Source organism: Canis lupus, chromosome 9 (assembly GCF_003254725.2).
Source record: "Canis lupus dingo isolate Sandy chromosome 9, ASM325472v2, whole genome shotgun sequence".
NCBI lineage: Eukaryota > Metazoa > Chordata > Mammalia > Carnivora > Canidae > Canis > Canis lupus.
Genome location: NC_064251.1, coordinates 15,509,331 through 15,533,459, shown reverse-complemented (window position 1 = coordinate 15,533,459; position 24,129 = coordinate 15,509,331). Strand labels below are relative to the sequence as shown.

Below are 24,129 nucleotides of genomic sequence, written 5' to 3'. Positions count from 1 at the left end.
TATGACCTGAGCCAAAGGCAGATGCTCAACCACTGAGCTGCCCAGGTGGCCTTTTTTTTTTTAGATTATTTATTTATTTGAGCTAGAGAGCAAGTGAGAGAGATAAGGAGCAGGGGGGAGGGAAGAAGGAGAAGCAGGCTCTCCACTGAACAGAGAAAGACCAATGCAGGACTCTGAGATCATAACCTGAGCCGGAGGCAGACGCTTAACCTACTGAGTCATCCGGGTGTCCCATAGTGTTTTCAGTCTTAAGAACATACTGTCAGGGATGTAGGAAAGAGTTTTCCCAGGGTCCAAATGGTACGAGCTGCAAGAATAGTTGTTCAGATATAAAAGTCATGCTGTGCCAGGCTGAGCGAGGGGTCCAAGTGATGGAAGCACCACATATTCTTTCATGTTTGTTTTTGTATGTATTTGTAACCTGCATAACCCTCTAAAGTGAAGGGGCCTCTGGGCTGAGTGTAAAGGTAATACAGCTTTTATCCACAGTCATATCCCTACTTCTTAACCAGAGTCTGGCACAAAGTAGGTACTCAGTAAGGGCTGACTTAGGTACACTGTGAAGAATTTTTATTCTTTTGGAGCAACGAGGCACTAATATATAAACGACGATCTCTGGCTCAACAACCATTAGTGGCAAAGGTAGTGGCAATCTATTAGAGCAGGGGCCGGCAAACCTTTTCCATAAGTGGCCAGTCAGTGAATAGTTTAGGTCCTGTGGGCTGTATCGCCTTTGTTGCAAATATTCAACTCTGCTGTTGTCATACAAAAGCAGCCACAGACAATATATATACAAGTAGGTGTGACCATACTCCAGTGTGACTTTGTAGAAACAGGTGGTGGGCCAGATTTGGCCGGTGGGTTGCAGTTTGCCAACCCTAATACTAGAGTATAGGAGGAAAGGGACAGTGCTGTTGGTGAGGAGGCAGAGTCGGAAACTATTTAGGAGGTGGGATTATTAGGAGCTGGTGACTGCTAAAGGCATGGCCAACCTACTCTGATGGCCTTAATTACCGTGGCATTGTAGTGAGAGTCTCCAGCTGGCTTTCCCTCATCTGGGCTGCTCTCTCTCTGCTTCCCTGGCTTGTCACCTTGACTGTTGGTCTTTCTGTAGGTATCTGTTTTCTGTCTAGCTCAGCACTTCTCCAGCCTGGCTGTGCATTAGAATTGCCCAGGGAGTTGATGAGAAAGACCTGTCTGGACTCTCCCAAGTGTGTTACTCTGCTTGGGCTGCTGTAACAAAATACTACAGACTGAGTGGCTTAAGCCACAGAAATTTGTTTTCTCACAGTCCAGGAGGCTAGGATTCCAAGATCAAGGTACTGTCAGGGTTGGTTTCTGATACAGCCTTTCTCTGGTTTGCAAATGGCCACCTTCTTGCTATGTCCTTACATGGCCTTTTTTCCCTGTGCAAACGCTGGCAGAGACAGAGCAGGCTCTAGTGTCCATTTCTTTTAAGGACACCAGTCCTATCAGATTGGGGCCTCACTCTTGTGACCTCATTTAACCTTAATTACCGCCTTTCAGGCCTTATCTCCAAATATAGCCACATTTGGAGTTAGAGCTTCAACATAGGAATGGGCGGGGGGCACAATTCAGTCTTGTGATATTGTGATTTATAAGAAATATATATTTGGCCCACTGTTCCTGGCACATAGCTCCTAAAACCCTAGCAAAGAGCCCCTTTGTAAGGGGGACCTTTTGTTATAATATTTAGTTTTTCCTGAAATAGCTTCAGAGCTGAAAGTGAGTGTCTTTTGTTATTCATAACAAGCCCCTTTCAACTACACTGAGTTTATGTTAATGAGGTGACTTTTGGAAAGCCCCTAAGGATGGGGGCTGGTTGCCAGGGGAACCAACCAAGATTAAAAGGTTGGAACTTTCAGCCTCCCATCTCTACCCCCCACACCGTTTCTGGGTAGGAAAGGGGGGCTAGAGATTGATTAGATCATTGGCCATTGGCAATTTAAAACAATCCTGCTGATGTAGTGAACCCTCCATAAAAATCCAAAAGGACGGGGTGGAGAGCTTCTGGGTTGGTGAATAAGCCTCCATCTGTGTGCTGGAAGGGTGACAAACTCTAGACTCCACTGGGACAGAGGCTCCTGTGCTCAGGAACTTTCTAGACCTTGCCCTATGTATCATTTCATTTGGCTGTTCTCATTTGTATCCTTTAATGTCCTTTGAAATAAACCAGTCATCTAGTAAGTAAACTGGTTTCCTGGGTTCTGTGAGCTGCCCTAGCAAATTAATCAAACCTGAAGAGATGAGTCTGAGAAGATCAGATTTATAATTGCTTGGTCAGAAGCACAGGTGACGATCTGGACTTGCAACTGGCATCTGAAATAGGGAGGAGGCAATCCTGTAGGCCTGAACCCTTAACCTGTGGTATATGACATTTTCTCCAGTGTCAGAATGAATTAGATTGTAGGACATGAAGCTAGTATTACAGAATTGCTTGATATGTGAAAACCTACGCATCTGGTGCCAAAAGTAGTGTTGTAGTATTCAAAGTAAGGACACATAGCCCAGCTCTGTCACCCTTCCAGGATAAATCCAGTTAAATAGCTCACCATTTCTGTGCTTGGGTGAGCTCTCTTGATTAGCCGTATATCAAGGGAAAGAGAATTGGACAGTATGTAGAAGGTGGCAGCAGGGTCATTTGCTTGGCCGAAACTCTAAGGAGGAATAGGTCTACAGAGAAAGGGGCAGTGTTTGGCTTCGTCATGCTGACTTTCAGATGCCCATGTGAGAGTCACATGCCATCTACAGGTCTGGAATTGAGAGGTCTCAGCTACAAATAAAGATTTTAAGTCCTCATTGGCAAAGAGGTAGGAATTAAGTATATGGGAGTGAAGGAGTGGGAAAAGAGGGTCAGAAATAGAAACCTAGAGAAATTTAGCACTTGAGAAAAGGAGAGAAAGTTTCCAGTGAACAAGATTAGCATGGAGCCATTTGAGTTAGTTGAAAAACTAGAGGAGGGGATATAAAGGAGAAGAAAATGATTAATTCCTGGATTTGATAGTTAGGCCTGGGTAAACTTCATGAGATATTTGGGGTTTGTGGATACCCTTGGTTTGTCCCTGCTTTGATCCCTTGGAGGCTGGCCTGTATGAGCAGCATCAGTGGATTTCCTGGCCCTCTGGCTTCAAGTAGGGGTTGGCCAATAGGAAATATTAATAAGAAATCAGAGGGAGAAAGGAGAGAAGGGTCAAGGTGTCCATCTTGTTCGTCTCCCTTGACATGGGTCAATGTGACCTGCCTGCATGCCTTCTGAAGGCCCCCACTCTTGTTGGGTGGTCCTCTCCATACAGTACTCTCTTAGCCTGTGCTCCTGTAAAGGTTCCTTCCCTTTTTCCTGCAGACCTAGGGTAATGACAGCTTCCCGCTGTTACCAGCCCCTGGGGTGTCACACTATTCTTCTGGCTTCAGTATCCTGTCAGCATCTTTGTAAATAGTCCCTATATTAAACTCTCCTCAAATTACCCCATTTGTGCCCTTTGTTTCCAGTTGGGATCCTGACTGATGTAGGACACAGTCCAGACTGCAGTGGATTGGGAAATGAGCAGGAGAGTATGGAATATACATTATTTAGAAAAGTACAGATGATAGAAAACTATGTGCTACCAGAACGAAAAAAATGTTATTTTGCTTCAGATGGAGGGGGTGGCGGGGAGGAGGAGGAGAAAGAGGAGGAAATAGGGGCACCTGGGTGGCTCAGTTGGTTAAGCATCTGACTCTCGGTTTGGGCTTAGCTTGTGATCTCAGGGTCATGAGATCGAGCCCCATTATGGGGCTCCACACTCGGCCTGGAGTCTGCTTGTCCATCTCCATCTGCCTCTCCCCTTACTCTCTTGCACACACTCTCTCAAATAAATAAAAAAAAATCTTTAAAAAAATAGAATTAAGATAAGTTCCTTTGGTTTTCCATCCCAATTCCTTTCTTCTCTCTTTTTTTTTTTTTTTTTTTTTTAATTTTTTTTTTTTTTTTTTTTTTTATTTATGATAGTTACAGAGAGAGAGAGAGGCAGAGACACAGGCAGAGGGAGAAGCAGGCTCCGTGCACCGGAAGCCTGATGTGGGATTCGATCCCAGGTCTCCAGGATCGCGCCCTGGGCCAAAGGCAGGCGCCAAACCGCTGGGCCACCCAGGGATCCCCCCTTTCTTCTCTCTTAACAGAGGTCACTGCTCTCATGAATTAGGTATGAAACCTTCTAACCCTTTAAAAAATATATACTTTATTATTAGTATGCCTGACTGAAATTTACCTAAATGCTGCCATACTATATATATCACTCAGCAGATCCTTTCTTTTCTCACTAGTACATCTTTGAAAATGAGCCATGTGGATATTTATAGAGCTAGGTCATTCGTTTTAACTTTTGCATAGTATTTCATTTTTTCTATTTATTCTTCTGTTAATGGACATTATTTAGGATTCCAGTTTTTCTACCTTTAAACAATAGTGTAATGAACATCTTGTACCTTTCCCCTGATAGGAAGGTTTCTCCAGGGTATATACATAGAAGGGAAATTGCTGATCATAGGGTTTATATATTTTTAACTTTAAGGGGCATTACCAAATTGACACCCTCCCCAAGCCCCCAAAAGTAGTTCCACAAACTCCTATAAGCAGTGGGTACAAGTTATTGTTTCTTCATTTCATGGTCAATATTTTAAGTCATCAAAGTTTGTGATTTTTAAAAATCTGATGACTATAAAATCAGTATACAAAAACCAGTATACAACCATTGCTATTAAATATAAATGTATTGGGGCACTTGGGTGGCTCAGTCAGTTAAGCATCCACCTTTAGCTCAGGTCATGATCCCAGGGGGATAAAGCTCCACTTGGGCTCCCTGCTCAGCAAGAAGTCTGCTTCTCCTTCTGCCCCTCCCTCTACACCTCCCCTGATCATGCTTTCTCTCAAATAAATAAAATCTTTTAGAGTGTGTGTGTGTGTGTGTGTGTGTGTGTATTCCGAGTGGGTAATACATGAACATGGTATGGAATTCATAAGGCACAAGAGCATATGGAGTGGAAAGTGACCTTTCCCCAATTCCTGTCTCTTAGCTAACAGAGGACCACCCAGTTATCAGCTTGTGTTCTTCAGATGCATTCTGTAGTTAAATGCATGTAACACTAAAATATTTGTATCTCACTCCTTTGGCTTTAGTAGATTCTACAGTTTTATAGACTCAATGTTAATTGTGTTTGTTTCACCTATTTCCTCAGATCCTGCAATTATAGGTTTGGGTGACAACTTCTGAAGAGCTCCCAATCCTGGACTCATCACCTCTAAAGATCCCATGACAACTGTTCTGAGGGGCTTCAAGAACCTCCATATTAAGTTCTAGTTGTCCTAGGGCTTCCAATAGAAGCTTGTGGACTAGGTTCTTTTATCTGTCATGGTTAAGTCACCACTGTATGTATTTCCAATAGGAAGGGGTTTAGCACAGGGAATTAGAGGCTTTCACAACTCTAAGAAAGCTGCAGGAAGGATAGAGTTTAGGAATCCTTTCAGAGAATCTGAAGTGCAGGGATCAAAAGGAAGTCACTATTTATTTTTTTACGATTTTATTTATTCATGAGAGACACAGAGAGAGAGGCAGAGACACAGGCAGAGAGAGAAGCGGGTTCCCCTCAAGGAAGCCCAATGTGGGACTCCATCCAGGGACTCCAAGATCACGCCCTGAGCCAAAGGCAGACACTCAACCTTTGAGGTACCAAGACATCTCAGGAAGCCACTATTATTGATCTCAGCTGCCTTTAAAACAGACTCTTAGATCACCTAGAAGCAAAAATCCCACACCGGCCATTCCTGCTGCTGCTGCCCACACTTCTGCCTATAATATCCCCTAGAAAACAAGCCCTTCTCCTTCTCTACCAAGTATCATACAAGTGCTTCTCATTAGTGGAGTCTAAGCAGACCATGCTCTCTTGTGGAAAAAGAGGAGCCAGTGCCCAGAAAGGCAGATAGAATACCAAGTATCCATAAATGGCACCCTGCAGGGTTCACAACAAACTCCCCTCTCTCCATTACCTTCTGTCCCTAGTGGGGACAGACACCATGAGAATTTGTGGGACAGCTGTAATTTAGGTCATAGGTTTTTATATAGGCCAACTAGGACTAAGCACCTATTTTACCTTCCAAATGGCCGAGTGTGTGAGAAGGATTTTGGGAAGAGTAACAGAAAAGGAAAGACAATACCCAGTTCCTGTCCTTAAGGAAACATCATTCATTCAATAAACTTTGAGAACCTAGGTGTTCATATCAGAAATCCTAGGAAAGGCAGCACTTGATAGGGACACATAAAAATGCAGTCAAATGATTAAAAAAACTGCATAGGAATAATAAACCCAAAATTCAAGATAGAGATTATTTATGGATGGGAGGGGACACGGCTACAGTTGTGCAAATACTATTTTAAACCAGATGGAGTATAGAAGTTTGTGTATTTATTTTTCCCTCCAGTTTTTTCTGTGTCTCTCATGAATAAATAAAATATTAAAAAAAAAAAAAAAAAAAAAAGCAGCGGCTTCCTTCTGATCCCTGCACTTCCAGATTCTCTGAAAGGATTCCTAAACTCCATCCTTCCTTCAGCTTTCTTAGAGTTGTGAAAGCCTCTAATTCCCTGTGCTAAACCCCTTCCTATTGGAAATACATAAGCGGTGACTTAATCATGACAGATAAAAGATAATGGATGTAGGGTGTAGCACTGGAAAAAGAAAGGGAAAGAAAAGAAGGTAGACATTAAAAATTCACTTGCAGTTAAGACTCCAGTTTAGAGGTCACAGAAAGTTAAAAGGATAAAACAGGTTCCCTGGCCTCAAAAAACTTAAGTATTTGCCCAAAGGCTAGGACTGCCTTGAATGGTATTAAATATGCTATGTGCTTTCCAAGGATGGGCTCAGTTAATTCACCCACTAACCCCATGAAGTGACCACTTCTAAGCTCATATTCAGATGAGGAAACTGAGTCACAGAGCAGTTCCATAACTTGCTCCCCTCCATCAAGAAGTGGAGCCAAGAGTTTGTTAGCCCCATTCTTAACTGGTGTCCCTTTCAGGCAAGAACAATTTTGGCAATGGAACTGATGAGGTCTTGAAAGATTTGTCTTTCAAATCTACCTCAGAAGGTAGATACATAACTTGTTCATTCTTCAGTCTCCTCCCAGGACCCATAGATTTATTGTCCGACTCTGTGCTATTTTAAGTTCCATTCCCTTATTCTCCTGCCCTAATCCCCGGTTCCTCCATGCTCATTTTCTCCGTGTCCCTCCCCTCTCCCAAAGCCTCTCCAAGGCAATACGTATATACCAGCCAGCCAGCAATGCTTTTAGGTTTTCCAAACTGGTCTTCATTCTTTGGGTCTTTGTTTGAAGGAGATGCAACAGGTAATTCTCTCGGGCTGTAATTTTTCCCTCTGTCCTGCATCATTCCCATCAGATTAGAATCATAGTTTAGTTCTCTTACCTAAAAAAAACAAAAAAGGAAAAGAAAGAGTGGTGCCTAAGTGGCTCAGCTGGTTAAGTGGCTGCCTTCTGCTCAGGTCATGATCCCTGGGTGCCGCTCAGCAGGGAGCTTGCTTCTCCCTCTCTCTTCTGTTCCTCCTGCTTGTGCTCTCTGGCTCTGTCAAATAAGTGAAAAAAAAATTTTTTTTTTTCAAAGGAACTCTTTTCTAAAAACCTGTCCTTTACTCCACATACTCTGGCAACCCTATTTTTCTATTCTCCACTTCCAGTGTCTTAGGAAAAGTTGTCTGTAGCCACTGTCTTCATTTCTTACCTCTCTTCAACCCACTTCATTGGCTCCTGTCCCACTCTCTATGCTGATAACTCCCAAATTTATATTTCCAGCCCCAACCTTCCTTCTTAACCAGCTGCCTACTTCACATCTAATTTGGATGTTTAATTTCCAAATTAACATGCCCCAAGGCAAACTCTTGTTTTCCCAGCCTAATCCACTCTTCACCCAGCTTTCCTTATCTGGCAAATAACTTTAACAGGAGCCCAATCTAGGAATATGGGGCTCATTCAACCCCCCCCTCATTAAATCCACCACCGAGTGCTATCTACTCTCTTCTACCTCCAGAATATCCCAAATGTGTCTGCTTCTATCCATCTTTATCCTCGTCCAAGCCACCATTATCTCTCACCGGAGTTACTGTTATAGCCACTTTATATAATCCATTCTTTACATGGTAGCCAGAGTAATATTTTAAAATGTAAGTCAGATAATATCATGCCTCTGCTTAAAACCCTTCGAGGTCTTTCCATTACATTTAGCATAAAATCTATCCTTCAAAACTATACATGATCAGGTTTCTGGTTCTCTGACTGGATCACCCCCTCCCCTGCTCTCTAAGCTCCCAGCTATACTTGCTGTCTTTCTGTTTGTTGAGCATATTAAGTTTTGGAACTTCTGTACTATTTTTTCCCTTTTCCTAGAATATGAATTCCCCTGATCTTCCATTGTTGGCTTCCTCCCACTATTTGGGTCTCAATTCAAATGTCACCTTCTCAGAATGGCCTTTCCTCATGACCCAGTTTAAAACACTCATTTGCTGTCATCCTGTCCTATTTTCACATTCACACTTGTTACTCCCTAATGTTCCATATTTGTGTGGGTCTAGTCACATTAGAGTGCAAGCTCTGTTAGAACTAGACCCGTGGGTTTCTTGCGTTTTGCCACATGCCCAGCACCTAGAATGGTGCCTAGCACATAGTAGGCACTCAAATATTAGTTTGATAGATTAGTGAAAGATAAGATCCTTGAAGGGTACCTAGATGGCTCAGTCGGTTAAGGATCTGCCTTCAGCTCAGGTCATTATCTCAGGGTCCTGGGATCGAGCCCCACATCAGTCTCCCTGCTCAGCAGAGTCTGCTTCTTCCTCTCCCTCTGCTCCTCCTCTTACTCGTGCGTGCACACATGCACTCTCTCTCAAATAGATAAATACAATTAAAAAAAAAAGATCCTTGAAACCTGGGACTCAAGGTTTTAATATTTATTATGATTCAAACTTTTTAAAAAAAGATTTATTTTTAGAGTGAGAACAAGAGAGTGAGCTCAAGAGCAAGTGGGGGCAGAGGGAGAGGGAGAGGGAGAATCTCAAGCAAACTCCCCACTGAGTGCAGAACCCAACCCAGGCTCCGTTCCAGGACCCTGAGATCATGACCTGAGATGTCATGGCTTAATGAAATCAAGAGTTGGATGCTTAACCGACTGAGCCAACCAGGTGCTCCATGACTGATAAACTTCTATATAATTTTTGCCAACTGCCAAATGACATTGCTGTATCTCTTAAGAGTTGTCAAAATAGGATGACAAAAATATACAACTCATCTACCTTAAAAATTCTAGTGGCTAAGGCAAACTGAAGACTTTAATGTTTTAACGAAGCTTTCCAATGAAAATTTGTTGTGATAAATGAAAATTATACTAGCTACTCTCCCCTGAACAAGAGAACTTTTTCTACATGTGGGGTTCAAGTCTTAGAACCAGAACAAGTCCCAAAGGCAAAGCACTCCCCAACTACCTTCATCTGTCACCCTTGGCCTCTTTTCTTCCTCTATACTGTGAACTATAGGAACAATGAGTATTTAAGAATTCTTCTCTTCCATCAAGAAACAGTGTCAGTAATTCCATGCCCTGGAGAATTTCAGGGTTTCAGAGTCCATATTATGAAACACTTTTTAAAAAGTGGGTTATGGGTACTTTTCTATCCACTCTGTATAACTCTCATAGATTGTGTAAGCCTTACGAAGGGCCTGGATGCTCACCACCCACATCTCCAGTCTAAAACTAGGTTATGAGTAAAATGAAAACTCTGCAAAAAAATAAAAACCTCCTGCTTCTCATAAAGTCCTCAGCTCAATTCATATCTTACAGCCATGGAAATCCAGAGCATGTAAAGAGGTCAAGAACCTAAATAATTATTCAGCTAATAGGGCAGCCCCGGTGGCTTAGTGGTTTAGCGCCACCTTCAGCCCCGGGGCATGATCCTGGAGACCTGGGATCGAGTCCGGCGTCGGGCTCCCTGCATGGAGCCTGCTTCTCTCTCTGCCCCCCCCCCCCCTCTCTAGTAAATAAATAAAATAAAAAAAAATATTCAGCTAATAATGAACAGTAGCAGACACTCCCTTTGAAATTGTGGAAATTCTCATTTCCACACTAAAGCCAAAGAGAACACAGCCATGATGACCAGCAGGCAAGAAGACTGAAGAAGTACTTTCCTTATTCACCTGGTAGCTCTTGCCCTACTTCATCCAGAACAAAGCCAGCCTGCCACACCTGAGGCTCAGGAAATTTTGGAGGGGAGGGGGTAGGATGGAACGGAGAGGTTTTATCTAGTTGAACTATGCATAGTCTGGGAAAGTGCCCACATGAAAACAATTGACTATCAAATCATTTTTTCCCACAAGGCTGGTAAGGGTCTCCAAAAACTCTTAAGCTTCAACTACTCTGTAAGCTCTAAGAAGAATTCTTTAAGGCCCTACTTTCTTCCCCCTTCTGGGGAGAGGTCTTCATTCCTCTTCTAGAGGTTAGCCTGGGAAGATATGGTTATCTTCAAACCACAACAAAGCCCCTTGTCCCCTCCTCCCATAGTTCCTGCGCTCCACCCTGAGTTTAGGAAACTGATAAGGCAGCTGTGAAAATAGAGTGTAAAATGTTCTCTTCCATTCAAGGCAGCTGGCACAGTATGCACTTTTTTAAAAAAGGGGCCAGGAGGTGGTTATTTTCCATTTTTTAAAAATGGTTATGGATCGAAGCACAACTCAGCAACCACACTTATATTGTAGAGTCAGTTTGTCTACTCATTAGTTCATATGGAGCTCATAGGTATATATATTCATTTAGAACTTTGTCTTATATTTTAAAATGTCCAATGTACTTGATAACCTAGCTTCAGCGATTTATCCACGTAAATCCATTCCATTTTAACGCTGTTACAACAAAACACAAAATTTTGTTATGAGAATGTGCCCATGTGTCTTATGGGCTATAACATTTAATTTGTTATGATACATAATAACTTCTTTAGAGTTTTGGGGCAAAAGAGTAAAACTTTAAAAATTCTGACTAATTGGCAATAATTCTGTCCAAACTATTGAGAAAACTGCATTATGCAATTTTTAAAGGCAGTTTTATCACTTCCAAGTTAAAGAGGATCATAAAAGCATTGGCAAAGAGAGGTCCTATCAGTTTTGCTTTAATGAACGCACACGCAAATGGTAACTGTAAAATTATTAATTATCTTTGCATGTAAATAGGTACTTCAAAGTAATGTAAGATGTATTAATCAGCTCACACTGTCACAGCAAAACAACACAGACTGAGTGGCTTAAACAACATAAATTAATTTTCTCACAGTTCTGCAGGCTGGAAGTCCGAAATCAGGTGCCATCGTGGTCAGGGTTCTGGTGAGAGTTCTCTTCTTGGCTTACAGCCACTTCTTGCTTGGTCCTCACAAGACCAGAGAGCAAGCCAAGCTCTCTGGTAAACCTTAACAGGGCACTAATCCCATCATGAGGGCTCCACCCTCAGGACCTCATCTAAACCTAATTGCCTCCAAAAGGCCCCACCTCCAAATACTAGCGCACTGCAGACTGGGGCTTCAACATATGAATTTGCAGCACAGGGAGGGGTGATGTATGCAATTCAGTCCACACCAAAAGACATGTTTTATTCCTTTATGTTTAACATCCTATTTCTTTGCAAATTATAATTATGTAGATATTACATATTTGCTGAGCACACTTTTTTTATTCATGGTGCAAATACAAACTTCAGACCACTTCATCACATCACAATTTCTGTATTAGGTAAATTTTATTGGATAGGTATACAATATATGAAATAACTATGCAGTCAGTACCTGCCAAGCTCTTATTCTTCTCTTTGCCCAGATATTTCCCCCTAAGTAAATTGATAGGGGACAAGAAGTAATAAGGAATGGGTAGGCTTTCTGAGTCTGGGCCTGAAGGTAGAGGGAGAGTAGGGAAGGCAGAGCAGTTTTCACAATGAATAGGCTGGTTTCAGGTTTATAGAGTCAATTATCAAAGCTTACCTAATACTCAAATGAATACTAAGAGTTTCTAAAAGTAACCTTGATTTAAATCTTGCTTGTGTTTTTCTAAAGTACAGTGTTTTTTTTTATTGACACAAGTTAGGATGCTTACCAGGAAACCCGATAAAAATCCAGGCTCTCAAAATTCCCCTTGAATTTTCAAGTAGGTAATTCATTCTGCTCCTGTCCTGTAGATGCCCAGCTACTGGTGGCTGAACTCTCCCACCCAGGTGACCCCACTGGAGGAGTGAGGGCATGGTTGCAGAGCACTGTTGAGAGCTCACCTTGGGATGAAAAGGCATCAATTCTCTTCATAATGCCTCTCTGACTGGAGATGAAAGTGCTTTGGGGATTTGGGGCCCAACCTTATGAATTAAGAGCAGGAAAAAAGGGTACTTTGTGACAGATATTTGAGTTGCCAACACCCTAAGCTAATTTAAGAATGATCTGTAACTGATCATAATAGAATTTTGTCTTGACATTTTCCCTGGAGCTGGAAATACTGAAAATCAGAATGCTTAGTTTGAGGTGTAGCAACAAATTAACGGGAATATTGCTCATTATGATATATATATCCTTATTATGATAAGTATGATAATGATAAACATATATCTCCTTATTATACCTAATAATATTATTGCTTGTGAGGCCTGGGAGTTTAGGAAGTTCTGAGTTCAAATGCTGACTCCAACATTGATTAGCCATGTGACCTCAGGCTAATTTCTAGGCCTCTTCATTTTTTTTGTTTGTTTTCATTTTTTAAATCTGTAAGACAGAGATAACAGTACATACTTTAATTAATTGGCTGTAAGGAATAAAAAATATACGTAAATAGCTTGGCATAGTATCTGGTATAGAGTAAGAGCCAAATACATGGTGGCTACTATTATTAGCTTAGCATAATTGAACTTTCAACAATTATAATTAACTAAAGTACAGTTGAAAGATTTGAGTAAAAGATTGCTTTACTTACTTATCTCAACAACCAGAAACACTTTCTCAGGGGAAGGGAGGGAGATTTTTTAAACTCTTCTTAGTGTTCACTTTGCATATCTTTGGAGTATTTTAAAAGATGGCAAGCAGTTTTTTTCTTTAGCACTTTATAGTATCCTTCTGGTTCATAGGATATTGGTAGCTTATTTGCCACTTACATAAGAAGCTGTGTCTTAAGTCTCACTTTGCAGGAAACAGTAGGAATATTCACCAAACACTTTTGTGAAATAAAAGGTAAGACATTCAGCCAGGGTTCTGGGGATACTTAAATAGTCAACAACATAAATAAAGGGTTTCAATGTAATATACAATCCAACTCAAAATAAGAGTTTATTCCCTGGTGGTATAGGAGTTGCCTGAGTGGGCTACTCTGTTGCAATCACAGTGAAAAGACCAGCTTGAGCTGATTGTAGCCCTGGGTGCACCCAATGAGATAGCCCAGCCTTGATATGCCTCTGTGTTTCATTTACGGTAAGGAAAGTAGTGTTTGCCTCCGAGAGTGTAAAATTCATCTACAGATTTCAAGGGGAAAGCTGGAGGCTGAAGACTACGTGAGAAGACACAAAGTCTTTCAGGAAAACATTGTGAAGTGGTAATATGAAAATGGTGCTCTTGGGATCCCTGGGTGGCACAGCGGTTTGGTGCCTGCCTTTGGCCCAGGGCACGATCCTGGAGACCCAGGATCGAATCCCACGTCGGGCTCCCGGTGCATGGAGCCTGCTTCTCTCTCTGCCTGTGTCTCAGCCTCTCTCCTCTCTCTGTGTGACCATCATAAATAAATAAAAATTAAAAAAAAAAAAATGAAAATGGTGCTCTTGAGTCCTATTTCCCTCAGTAAGGTACTTGAGAATAGTTGGTCTGATTAAAACAGAGAAAAAATATCCATGTGCCAGAAAACGAAAAGTGGATCTTGCCTTGTGGTCTCCTTGCTCACTACAAACACTCTTTTGTCTATTAAAAGCTAGGAAGGGGGGATCCCTGGGTGGCTCAGCGGTTTAGCGCCTGCCTTTGGCCCAGGGCGCGATCCTGGAGTCCCAGGATCGAGTCCTGCGTCGGGCTCTCAGCATGGAGCCTGCTTCTCCCTCCTCTTGTGTCTCTGCCTCTCTCTCTCTCTCTCTTTTCTCTCTATGTCTATCATAAATAAATAAATCTTAAAAAAAAAAAGAGCTAGGAAGGGGTAGTGCAAAATTCTGTATTTATGAATAGTGTAAATCAAGTTTTACTAATTGAATTCTAAAACAGGGGAGTGATTAGAAAATTGTGGAGTAAAATGTTTCATCAATGTGAAGCCTTGCCAGCTGCTGCAGTTAGTATTATAATATATCTCTGGGTACAGTTATGGCATACGAGTGCCAGGAGTGCTCTAGTTAATCTGGATATGATAGGATACTGATAATCACACATGATCAGTGGGCCTGGGACTGTGTGTTACAGGTGATGTGTTTAGGTTCCTTCATTCTGAAGGCTTTCACAGTGTTTCTCAATCTCAGGTAATGTAATGACCCCTTCTAAAGAGAAATGAAAATTCTCCATTGAGCCTTAACATTTGCTTAAATTACCCCTAGTATGTTATCTTAATGTACAAAAATAAAACCAGGTGCAAACTCCTAATAGATATACTTCTTATGAACCAAAGTCTTTTTTTTCAGATTAAATTTAAATCAAACTATCAAGCCAATGATATTTAAACTGACAATACTAATTTAATGAGATGGATGATATTTTGCTGAAACTGTAACTGATTACAAAGTAAACATGCTACTGATTGCCACAGGGCAGGTTCTTTTGATTTCAGTGCATTTATTAATGGCAATTTTTCTTTATTTGAACTATTAGATTACGTTCCTTAATGTAGTGGTAATGCATCATTCACATACTAAGGCCACCTCTGTTCTTTTCTCTTCTGCCTAGGACACCTGGAGAATGGTATATTGTACCAATCTGATCACACACAAAGCAAACGGGCAAAATTGAGGCAGTACTCAGTTATAAAGTGGTCATTTTATTTTTAATGAAAATGTTCTGTCTCTGCACTGTCCAATGCCATATGTGGCTATTGAGCACTTGAAGTGGATAAGAGTAACCCAGAGACAGGATTTTTAATTGATTTTCATTCAAATAGCCACATGTTGCTAGTGGCTACTGTTGGGCCAGTGCAGAATCCTAGTTCATGCATTTACTATATAGTTTTTTAGGTTATCAGTTAAAATGAAATCACTAGTTGTGTGAGCAGGGCACTGTATTTAACCTTTCTTTCTTTTCTCTTCTTTTAAGATTTTATTTATTTATTCATGAGAGGCACAGAGAGAGGGGCCGAGACACAGGCAGAGAAGGAGGCTCCCTGCGGGGAGCCCGTTATGGGACCTGATCCCAGGACCCTGGCCGGGATTATGCCCTGAGCCAAAGGCAGATAGAGGCTCAACCACTGAGTTACCCAGATGTCCCTGTATTTAAACTTTCTAAACCTCATTACCTTCATCTATAAATTGGGGATGAGATATAACACACTTAATCACGTAGTACAGTGCTAAGTGAAAAGAAACAACATTTAATCCCTAGGGATGCAAGTGGTGATAACCTGAGAGGACCTTTTTCATGGTCTCTGTCACTGCCCTCTCAAGCCACCCCTGGTTGTACTTCTTTGAAATATACATTAACATTTTCTCCATTTTATGTGAAGTGCCAATAAAGGCATCTTTAGACAACGTTGCTATTTTTATTACTCTGTAACAGGCAAAATAAAAACTGTGTTTATTATGCAAAGGTAGCTTTGATTAGTCACCTGCCTTCTATGTAGATCGTCCCCATGATGCCTGGGTGGTTTAGTGGTTAAGTGTCTGACCCTTAATTTTGGCTCATGTCATAATCTTAGGGTCCTGAGATTGAGAGCCTTGGGCTCTTTGCTCAGTAGGGAGTTGGCTTCAGATTCTCTCTCCCTTGCCCTTTGCCCCTCCCTCCCTAAAAAATAGTCTCCCTGAGCCCCTCCTATATTGAAGTTTTTGCAGCTGCCAGTGATCTTGAATAAATGTCACAGATGTACCAAATATAGCCAAGGTGTTTAGATCTCATTTTTATTTCTCTGGAAAACAGGAAGCCTAAACCCCCTTCAGGGTATAGTGGACCATTATGAAATTGGTTACATCACACTACTTACTGCCTCTGCTGCTGCTCCTGCAGGGGATGGCCCTACCATTCCCCAGGTCCCATATACCCCATTTGGACCTGGCAAACATCTGGCATCATTTTCCAGAATCTGCTCAAACTTCACCTCATCTATGGAACCTTCCCTGATCCTTCCAGGTAAAACTTACCTCTTTTATCACTGCCCTCACCTTGTACTTTTACAGAGACTTGCCTCATAGCAACCACAGTTCTCACATTGATTTTACATTTATTCTTACTTTATGTTACTGACTGAATTGTTTCTACTCCAAAAATATGTTGATGGGGATCCCTGGGTGGCGCAGCGGTTTGGCGCCTGCCTTTGGCCCAGGGCGCGGTCCTGGAGACCCGGGATCGAATCCCACGTCGGGCTCCCGGTGCATGGAGCCTGCTTCTCCCTCTGCCTGTGTCTCTGCCTCTCTCTCTCTCTCACTGTGTGCCTATCATAAATAAATAAAAATTAAAAAAAAAATATGTTGATGTCCTAACTTCTAGTACTTCAGATTATGACCTTATTTGAAAATAGGGTCATTGCCAGTAAAATCAGTCAGGTGAAGAGGAGATTATATTGGGGTAGGGTGGGCCCTGAATCTGTCATGACTGGTATCCTTATAAGAAGAGGACAAGAGAGACACACACAAAAGGAGAACATCATGTGACGACAGAGGCAGAAATTGAAGTGCTATAGCTATAAGCCAGGGAATGCTAAGGATGGCAAGCAACCCACCTAAAACTAAGAAAAGACAAGGAAGGATTCTCTACAGATTTCAGAGGCAGTACAGCCCTGTTGACACTTGATCTCAGACCTCTAGCCTCTAGAACTGTGAGACAGTAAATTTGTTTTTTTTTTAAGCCACTCAGTTTGTGGCTCTTCGTTAATATACCTTACTAAAATCATAAGCTCCTTGAGGACAGGGATCTTGCTTGATTTATTTATATGTCCTTTATAGTTGTCAGTATCTGAACCAATATGTTGGCTGGATAAATGAGAGAACACAATGCATATTCCTTTGCCTTAATCAGGTCTCAAATTGGAACTGGAGAAAAATCACTTTAAATAAATTCAGTGCTGCTGCATATGCCACACAGGCTAGGCACTGCGTGATTCCAGAGTTATGTGATGTGCTGACCTTCAATTATTTCTTATTGTATAACTTAATCTACATAAGGAAAGTCAATAGAACAGTGAGCCCCCATGCTATCTTGTTAGAAGAACTACTGCTATTGTGAGGTTCAGCGCCTACTTTGCCCAATAGCAGAAAACCATAAATAATCATCCTCAAGATCGGGGATTGGTAAAATACAGCCCTGAGCCACATCCAACCTGCTTTTGTAAATAAAGTTTTACTGGAACACAGCCACATTCATTGATTGACATTGTTTATGGCTGCTTAAATCCTATAATGTGAGTGATGAGTGACTGTGATACAGCCCACAAAGCCTAAAACAGTTACTGTCTGGCCCCTTACAGAAAAATTTGCAAAACCCTGCTCTAGATAATATAAATTGGTAGACATTGCCAGAATGTTTTATATTAAGTGGTAAAAATCCCACCTTGAAACTGAAGCAATTCATTTTATCACACTTTGGAAGATTCTATACTACTACTGTTAACGTCGGCATGCCAGAAAGAAAATTATGTGCAGAAAGTAATTTATTTCTTCCTCGAAATGGAAGGCAGGGATTAAGAAAAAAAGAATGTATGAGTTTATTTATGTGTATATGTGAATAGGGTGTGTGGGTAGAGTAAGTTCCAAGCAAATATAACATATGTAACATACACAATTAGGTGCTCTATACAGGAATTTTTTGGAACTGTGTCCAGCTCCTCAACTTGGAGAGAGGTGAGAAGTAGAGAAATGGATGGAGATCTATTACAAAGTCCAAGAGGAGAAATGCTATTCCAAAGTTTATGAGAACAGTTCTGCCTGCAGTTTTATTCTTTCTGGAAAGTATTGTGGAAAGTCTTAGGCCCCTTATGCATCAGGCCTGCCATGTGACCCCATCACCCTGGTTTCAGCTGATTGGGCCAATGCTGGATGCCTGATCCAAAGGTCAAAGGCTTAGGTAATGGCCTGGTACAAGGGCTCTGCCCACTTGGGGTGAATACTGGCCACACCAATCACGTGCTCTTTTGCAGAGGTGGGGGGCGGTTAAGAGACTTATGGAGACAATGAATCTATTTATCACGATTAGCAAAGCAGGAAGAGAGCATTCCTGTTACCACAATGACAGGGCGATTGTTACCTAAAGAGAAAATCTGCTTACAAAAGTAACACTGCATCCTGAGTGATGATGTCATTTCTAGAAGGCTGACTGTACCACTGGTATGGTCCTGCTCGTACAATTTTTGTGTTACTGTTAGAGGATAGGTTTAGTTCACAGTCAACTCAGATTCTTGATTTTGTCACTACACCCACTTTTTCCCCATCCTCTGCTCCCTTGCCTGGTTGTCCTTTATCTGCAACTGCCTTGCAAACTCTCTCTACCAACTCAACCACATACTTTTCTACTCTTCCATGTGGGCAGTTAGGGCTTACCCAGCCCTAAATATAGTACCTAGCCGCTGTGTTGGTGGGGTTATAAATGTATGGTTTCCAACTTCAGCTCGACTATCTCGAAGTTCCTTTATGTGTCCATATATGACTCACTCTCCTATTCCTTGCAGCTGATAACACAAACCTTCAACTCTTCCTGGGCTCCCATCTCCATTGCTCACCTGTATCCTATTGTCAGAGAAAACAGAGCTATCTGGCCTCAATTTCTAGACTCTTCCCAATGACTTTTATAAATTATCATCCTTCCTTTCTTGCTTTCCTGTTCCTAAGGAAGAGTTGAAACTCTCCTGTTAAAGCTGATCCTTTACCTAGGTTCCAAATTCCAGGATCTTCCATTCTTGATTCTATAGCCTTGTTCCTGTGTGATTGATCATTCCTTCTTATTTCCATATCTGCCATTTCTCCCTTGGCTTTTTTCTTCCTTGCCATTTCTCTATGGTTTCTTTCCTTGAGCATATATAAATGTTCATGTGTCCCCTTTTTATTTATTTATTTTTAAAAAAGATTTTATTTATTTATTCATAGAGACACACACACACACAGAGGCAGAGACACAGGCAGAGGGAGAAGCAGGCTCCATGCCGGGAGCCTGACATGGGACTCGATCCCAGGTCTCCAGGATCACAGCCCGGGCCGAAGGTGGCGCCAAACCGCTGCACCACTGGGGCTGCCCTGTATCCCCTTTTTAAAGCTGTTTCCTGACACTTCATAACTTGGTAGCTATCATCTTACTGAACTCGTTTTTTAAAAAAATGATTTTATTTATTTATTCACGAGAGACAGTGAGAGAGAGAGAGAGAGAGAGAGGCATAGACCTAGGCAGAGGGAGAAGCAAGCTCCTCACAGGGAGCCTAATGTAGGACTTGATCCTAGGACCCCAGGATTTCGCCCTGAGCTAAAGGCAGATGCTCAACCACTGAACCACCCAGGCATCCCTGAACTCATTTATTTTAAGGCTATTCACCTTAAAAGGGGCAGGAAATTCTGGTCAATATGGAGAACTGAGGTCACTTAAAAGAACTCCACCCCTAAGCCTAAGCACATTGAAATGCTTAAAATACAATAAGCTATGTTTCTCAAACTTTGTTCTGCAGCATCACATAACTCATCTTGAGTGATATAAAGAAAATGGCAAGCGGAGGCAAAAGACATCACTTTAAAGTACTAATGATGAGGATTTTCTAGAATTGAAAAAATAAAATTTTTCAGATTAAATGAGAATATTGAGTTCTGAGAAAGACAAAAACAAATCCACAATCACACACATACTAATAAAACTGAAGAACCTAAAAAGCATTCTTCATCTAGTTAAATCCTCATAGCAATCCCATTATATAATATCATTATTCCTATTTTATATGTGAAGAAGCCAAGCCTTAGTCAATGGCTACAAGGTAAGTAAGCTACAGAACTAGACTTGAAAAACAAATCCATCTTCTAAAACTCACTCTTTTTCAAATTTCATTTGAAATCTCACTTTCACTTTACAACACTCTTATTTTTACCACTTTAAGATGAGAAAACCGAGGCTCATAATGCTAGATGATATGTTCGAGCACAGAAAACTGGTGAATGGCAAGCTCAGGTTTGATCTCAAGTCTTGTTGGCTTTAAAGCCTAGACTCCTTTTCCTATATCATACTGCCTCTCATACTTTCTGTGAAATTTGGCTTACCTATTTTGACTATTAAATGTTTATAGATGCCTGGTGGCTCAGTTGGTTAAGCACCTGCCTTTGGCTCAGGTCATGATCTCAGGGTCCTAGAACTGAGTCCCTCATCTGGCTCCCTGCTCAGTGGGGGAGTCTGCTTCTCCTTCTACCCTTCCCCCTGCTCATGCTCTCTCTCTCTTATTAAAAAAACAAATTTTTACACATTCTCTCTCCAACCACAGTGGCCTTCCTCCTGCTCCATGAATACACCGTGTATGTTGCAGCCTTGAGGGTCTTTACATGGACAGTTCCCTCTGCCCGGAATGCTCTTTCCTTAGGCAGCATGATATACTCAGGTTTCAGTTCAAATTTTATAGTTAGAGGCCTTCCCGGGCCACACTCCTCCCTAATGTTCTATCCCCTTATTCTGTTTTATTTTCTTTGCAGTATGTATAGTTATCCAGCATTAGAAATCAACTAGTCAAAAAAAAAAAAAAAAAGAAAGAAAGAAAGAAAGAAAGAAAGAAAGAAAGAAGAAAGAAAGAAAGAAAGAAAGAAAGAAAGAAATCAACTAGTCTAGCGGTGCCTGGGTGGTTCAGTTGGTTAAGCATCTGACTCTTGATCTCAACTCAGGTCTTGATTTCAGGGTCATGAGTTCAAGCCTTGCATTGGGCTTCATGCTGGCTGTGGAGCCTACTTAAAAAAAAAAAAAGAAAAAAGAAATCAACTTGTTTATTGTCTGTCTCTCCATCTCTAATGAAAGCTCTTTAAGGGTGGGTTCTTTATATTTTTAAAAGATTTTTATTTATTTGAGAGAGAGAGAAAGATAGCAAGAGAGAGAGAGAGCATGAGTGGGGAGCGGGGGAGAGGGAGAAGCAGACTCCCTGCAGAGCCAAGGACCCCAGGACCACGGCCTGAGCTGAACGCAGACGCTTAACTGACTGAGCCACTCAGGCGCCCTGAGAGTGGGTTCTTTATTTTGTTCTACTTTCTCAGTGCCTAGAACAGTGCCTGGCACAATAAATATTTGTGGAATGAACAAATGAATCAGAGTGTCTATACTTAGCTGTACTGATCCTCATAAGAATAACATGAAATGTGATGGGAACATGGTAGGGAGCACAGTTTGTCATACATCAGGATGGGGTATCAGGCAGCCTAGAGGCAAGTGCAAGGTATTAACTACATCCCTGCCTTTGAATTTAAAGAATATCAAATGCTTTTTACTTTAAATTGACCTACACAGGATCATGTGAAGAGGTTTACTTACCTGCCCTTGACCACACAGCCTGACACCTTACCCCTTGTGCCTGAATATTCACTCATTGAGTCAGAAGTGCTTATTCCTACAAAAGAGCAAGTCTGCTGAGCATCTCACTCTCCACCATATGTGCTCCTTTCTTTTGTCCTTTTCTACTCTTCCATGTGGCAACAACCATGTGAGTTAGGATTATGACATCCCCTACCATTCCATTTCATAAATAAGGAATTCTCAGCTTAGAGGGGCTTATCCAAGACCCAAAGCTAGTAAGTGCCTGAGCTTGGATTTAAACTCAGACAAGATGGATGGTGTTATGGGTTGAAGTGTGTCTTTTCCAGAAAAGGTATGTTGAAATGCTGCCCCCTTAGTGCCTATATGATGGATGTCCTTATAAAAAGAATGCCATATGAAGAGACAGAGGGAGAACTCCATGTGATCATGCAGGATTAGAGTGATGTGTCTATAAGCCAAGGAAAACCAAAGATTGTAGGCGAGGGACCAGAAGCTAAGACCAGGCAAGGAAGGATTCACCAACAGGTTTCAGAGGAAGTGTGATTTCAGACTTCTGGCCTCCATAACTGTGAGACAATAACTTTCTCTTGTTCTAAGCCACCCAATTTGTGGTTCTTTGCTATAGCAACTAACCAACTAGGAAACTGATGCAGATAGCAAAGCCATCTTTCCTCTGTGCCATACCATCTTAGATATTTAGGGCAAGATTGACCTATAAGGAATGAGCAGAGAATGAATGTATGCTTAAAGAATGTATGCTTCATTTCAGCTGAAATCCCAAAAACAGAATCAGAAAGTACCTAAACCATTTTATTCACATTATGATATCCATGAATGTGAAGAAGCAGGTCCTCCAGTTGACCAAGTACAAGTTAGTTCACCAGGAGGGACGCCTGGGTGGCTCAGCGGTTGAGCATCTGCCTTCAGCTCAGTGCGTGATCCGGGGATCCAGGATAGAGTCCCACAACGGGCTCCCTGCAAGGAGTCTGCTTCTTCCTCTGCCTATGTCTCTGCCCCCCCCCCCCCCCCGTGTCTCTCATGAATAAATAAATAAATCTTAAAAAGAAAAGTTAGTTCACCAGGAAGAGGATGCCAGGAAATATTAGATGTCCCCCTGGGCATCCTTCCCAACATGTGTTTGTCATTACCCACCTCCTCAGCCCCAAATTCAGGATGACACCTGGGGACTTCCCTAATTACATCCAAGATAGTTTTCTGGGCAGCCCCGGTGGCTCAGCGGTTTAGCGCCGCCTTCAGTCCAGGGCCTGATCCTGGAGACCCGGGACCTAGTCCCACGTCGGGCTCCCTGCGTGGAGTGTGCTTCTCTCTCTGCCTCTTTCTCTCATGAATAAATGAATAAAATATATATATTTTTAAGATACTTTTCTCTTTTTCTCTTCTTTCTTGTCTTCACTCCCTAACTTCAACAACTACTGTTTTTTCCTTCAGCTTACTCGGGTTTTGCTTTAAATCTGGCAGTGACATCTAAAAGCATTTCTTTAATCCCATTGGAAGGAAACAGAGTACCAGAATATCTAATCCCTACTCTACCACTTCAATCAACATGTATTCTTTTGAATGATGTGATAAGTCTCTCTGGTGCTGCTGTCAAGACAGGGAATTGGGGGCAGAGAAGTCAGAGAGAGACAGAATCTGTGTAGCCAGGAGAGGAACAGAGAGGGTAAGAAGGGACATGAAAGTAGACATGGAGGTGGGTGATGCTTACATTAAGCATCACCCAACTTTCCTCCTAGAGTGGATGTTCTGACCCTTGGGAAATAAACATTTTCCAATGCTTCCTTGCCTTCTGCTCTAAATTTCTTATTCTGATTTTTAGAAGTGAAAAAAATATTTTGATTTAAGCCATATGGCTTTTTTTTCCTTACGCTGGAGCTGTAGAAAACTCAGAGGTGCAGATGTGGAAAGCAGTGGTGGGTGGGTACATAGGGTCTGTGTGTCTAGAGCTTGTGCAGTTCTGTAGCTATGGCAACCATGTGCAATGTCACTTGTGTAGCATCATAACATGGCCCTAGAGTTACCCCGGCTCCTCAACTATTCCTCTTCAATGTACTATCTGTGCTGTTGTTTCCTAGCTACCATAGCTCTGTTACATTTTTTTAAAGTATTGTTTCTGTCTGCTGTGCTGCTTGTCATTACACTTTAGTTTAGCTGGTAGCAAAACCAAAAACCCATCTCTTATAGATACTGTTAATTGTTAAAAATTGTCAGTACTTAAACACATTGAGTTATAAAGATTCTTGAGCCTGTGTCTGGACAAGATGACCACTTGAGACTGTTTCTAGTTCTAAAAGCCCATGCTGGACTCTATTAGAGCTAATGATAGTATCAATTGTCAGTATGCCTGCCTGCCTACTGACAATTTTCTTTTTTTGCCAGTTGTTACAATTTCCCAACTACAAAAGT

General features: G+C 41.7%; 1 long non-coding RNA gene across 1 annotated transcript; it reads right to left on the bottom strand.

Moving 5' to 3' along the window:
- Nucleotides 1-11,877: 11,877 nt before the first annotated feature.
- Nucleotides 11,878-22,070, bottom strand: LOC125755810 (uncharacterized). The gene is made up of 2 exons (XR_007413160.1): nt 21,703-22,070; nt 11,878-12,834 (listed from the first exon to the last, which is right to left on the bottom strand). It is a non-coding gene; the product is annotated as an uncharacterized LOC125755810 (long non-coding RNA).
- Between the last annotated feature and the right edge of the window lie 2,059 nt (nt 22,071-24,129).